Source organism: Echinops telfairi, unplaced genomic scaffold (genome assembly GCF_000313985.2).
Source record: "Echinops telfairi isolate 266 unplaced genomic scaffold, ASM31398v2 ScPeMD7_5592;HRSCAF=6446, whole genome shotgun sequence".
NCBI lineage: Eukaryota > Metazoa > Chordata > Mammalia > Afrosoricida > Tenrecidae > Echinops > Echinops telfairi.
This window is the reverse complement of record NW_022109491.1, coordinates 25412331-25416233: the sequence shown is the minus strand read 5'-3', so window position 1 is coordinate 25416233 and position 3903 is coordinate 25412331.

Here is a 3903-nt window from a genome sequence, read left to right as displayed (position 1 = left end):
GACCTTGTCTTTCTCCTCTGGAGTGGATGGGGTTTCAAACCACTGACCTTGGGGTTAGCAGCCTAACACCTAAGCACTATGCCACCAGGGCTCCACCACTAAATATTAGCTCCCCACAGATGAAAATCCAGGATCAACACGGTCAGAAAGCACACACACACACACACACAGAGTGCTGCATCAAATAGCCTGGCATGTACATGGAAGTGCTGTGTGTTCTGGGCGACGGAGCTACACAGTGACTGAGATAAAGAGCAGAAAGGGCCTTGGTGCAGGCAGGTGACATTTAAGCTGAAGCCCATGAGAAGGAACGTTCAACAAAAAGCAACAAAAGAGAAGCCCAGGTTGAAGGAATCGCTGAGGCAAAGGGCCTGGGGCAGAACAAATGTCTGCTGCAAAGGGGGAGGAGGTAATGGATGAGCGGAGAACCAAGCAGGCAGAGCCCCCGAGGCCTTGGGGCGGCGGGAACCATGAAATGACCTCGAGGGCACTAGGTAGCCACTGACTGAGGGGCTGCAGAAGGTGTGTGATGTGGAGGGGGACCCAGAGACAAGTTAGGAAGCTGTGGAGATGGCCTGGGAGAGATGACGGGACCTGGGTGGGCAGCAGCCTTGGACAGAGACAGTCCCAGATTTCTGTGGCTTGGGATCTTCCCTCAAAGTCAAAGGTATCTCAGTGCAGGCCAACTGCTTTTCCATAAACCAAGAAGTGACCTGATGTCCTGCTCAGCCCCCCAGCCCTCCCAACTCCCCACCTCCACCCCCCACTCCCCACCCCGACACACACCTCACCAGCTGGGTCTTCAGTTAGCTAGTGTAGGCTGCCCTCCGCTGGTAGACATAGAGCACTACCACAAGGGGAGCTGCTGCCTCCCAAGGGTCAACCAGGAGTTCTCCTCTGTGGGCTCAAACCTAGTTTCATTTGTCTTCCCAGTAAGTTCAACTATAAACCTGCTAGTGGCTTCTACACTGTCCTCTCTCACCTCAACCTTTCCTTGGGAACTTCAGATCTGCTTGAATTATTTTACAAACTAGAATTTCTCTCTCTCTCTCTCTCTCTCTCTCTCTCTCTCTCTCTCTCTCTCTGCCATCAAGGCAATTCTGACTCAGCGGGACCCTATAGGAAAGACTAGAACTGCCCCTGTGGGTTTCTGAGGCAGTCACTCTTTACAGCGGTAGTGAGTGTCAGGCAGAAGCGGGAGTTGGCAGGGCAGGTGGGTGGAAAGGTACCTGAAGCTGGTGAAAAACACTTCAAGGACGCTGAGAGAGGCCGGCCTCCTGCTCCCCTCCACTGGCCTTCCAGCCCAGGTGCAGGAGGCTAACTGTTATAGGTAACTTTGAACACTGTTGCTTAGCCCCGGACAACTAAATGGCAGTGGGAAATTCCCCAGCTACTCCCTTCCCCCAGATCTGGGCTATAAAACCCCACCTCTCACCCAGATGGCGTGACTTCTCTGGCCCCCAATTAGGGACCCCTGAACTTCACCCGGGAGCTCTGAAATAAACCTTTGAAACTGTTTTCTGCCTTTGCCTTCTTTCTTTCTGTCGCCAAATCGACCTTACATTTCGTGCATGAAACCCAAGAGAAGTAGAGGTGTCCTGATGCACCCCCACCTGCTTAGGTGAGTGCAGCACCCTTCTCTCCTCCAACCTTGCTTCCCTCGGACCAGGACCCCTCAGCTGCCATCCACCCCATCTACAAGTGAGTACTTGACTAAATTTTATCTCTGCTATTTTGGTCACTGTCACTTGCTGCTGGGTTCTTCCACCAGAGGCTCTGTCCATTAATTTCTGCTGAACCATGGGCCCACGTCAGAGCCTCTCCATCCAAAGGACAGACACTCGGGGACACCTGAGTCTCTCTGTTGCTTTACCAAGGAGCTGGGAGGCTGCTGAGCCCCGCCTTCCTTCATGCAAAGGTCAGAGGCATTAAGGGATGCCTGGGTCTCTCTGTTCCTTTTCCAAGAACCCTGCAGCATGGGGAACAAAAATTCCAAGCCAGACTCTTCCACACCTTTAGGGTGTCGCCTAGCTAACGTCTCAACCCTTGACTTAACGCCAGAGCTCCGGCCCAAATGCCTTGTTTTTTACTCAATTCAGTGTGGCCCCAATATGAACTAGAGGACTGATCTCAGTAACTTTTGCCGGCAAACTGGCAAATGACCTTAGGTCCCCTATGTCCAAGCTTTCTTCCGTCTACGCTCCCGTCCCTCTCTCTCTACTACCTGTCACCTCGCTCAAGTTCTTTTAGCCCAATACTCTCCTAACCAGCTCAGACAGACCCACCACTCCCCAATCAGGTTTCCAACAGTACTCCCCTTCGTCTTTCTCCAAGCCCCCTGACTCCTTGTCTGTGCCCCCAATAAGGCCTCCTCCATATTCTGGGTGCCCCTCACCATCACCTCCCCCTCTTGGTTCCCAACCACCACCACACACCCCCACTCCAGACCCCAAGCTGTCTCCTTTGTCCTCCCCTGTCAGTCATCATACCTGTTCGCACCAACCCCTCCTCTGCCCTGATGGGAAATTGCGGGCACTGAAGGTCTCGTCTGCCTTCCCTTCTCCCTCACTGACTTGTCCCAAACTGAAAAGCGCTTAGGTTCCTTTTCCAACGATCCCACCACCTACATCAGAGTTTCACTTTTTGTCTCAAGCCTATACTTTATCCTGGCATGATATTTTTTTAGTCCTTTCATCCACTCTCACCTCAGGTGAAAGAGAGCATGTTTTTACTGCTGCCCAGCAGCATGCAGACCAGGTTCTTCTGATTGACCCCAACATGCCTGTGGGTACCGAGGCAGTCCTAAGACAGGAGCCAGCATGGAGTTAACAGACCGATACCCAGGCAGGTAGAGACAGCCAGGCCCACCGAGATAAAATGCTTCAGTGAGTCTTGGCCAGCCTCCTGGCAATCTCTCACAAAGCAGTCAACTTTGATAAGCTCAGGGAGAACCCGGCAGCATTCTTAAATTGCCTGACTGAAGCTCTTACCCAATACACCCACCTAGACCCAACCTCACCAGCAGGGGCCACTGTCCTTGCCACACATTTCATTAATCAGCTTCAGACGTTACAAAAAAAGTTAAAAAGGACTGAGGATGGCCTTTAGACTCCTATCTGGGACCTAGTAAACATGGCTTTTAAAGTCTTTAATACCAGAGAAGAGCAGGCAGAGGCAGACAGGGAGTCCCCAAATTGCCAGAAAGCAAACTTACAAGCCCAAGCCTTGATTACAGCCCCGAGGACCTCGGCAGCCAAGAAGACATCGGCATCCTTGCCAGGCCCTGGGAACAGCAGTTTCAGACCACCCCAGGAGCCTGCTTCAAGTGTGGTCAGCAAGGTCACTGGGCCATGTGCTGCCCACAACCTCATCCCCCAACAAGCCTTCTCTGGCATGCAGTCAACGGGGCCACTGGAGAAGTGGCTGTCCTTCGGCGCCCAGCCATGGAAGGCCAGTCCCTCCAAGCCCTGACCTGTCATTGACGCTACTGGACCTAGCTGCTGAGGACTGACGGAGCCCAGATTTGACAACCCGGATTACCCTCGCTGAGTCTGGGGTAACAATCAAGGTAGCTGGTAAGGTTTGTCCTTTCTGGTCAATACAGGAGCTGCCTTCTCTGTTTTGCCTTCCTTCTCTGGTCCTCTACACACTTCCCAGGTCTCTGTGATGGGAATTGATGGCCATCCCTCTCACCCATTGTCCACTGGGCCCCTTACATGTCTGGTGGATAACAAGCCAGTCACCCATTCCTTTTTAGTCATACCCTCCTGCCCCACCCCACTGCTTGGCTGTGATTTTTTTAACCAAGCTGGGAGCCACTTTACTGATAAGCGACAAGCCATTAGTGACCTCCGGACTCCTGACTTGCCGGAATGATCCGTTCCTTTTTAGGTTCCATGGACT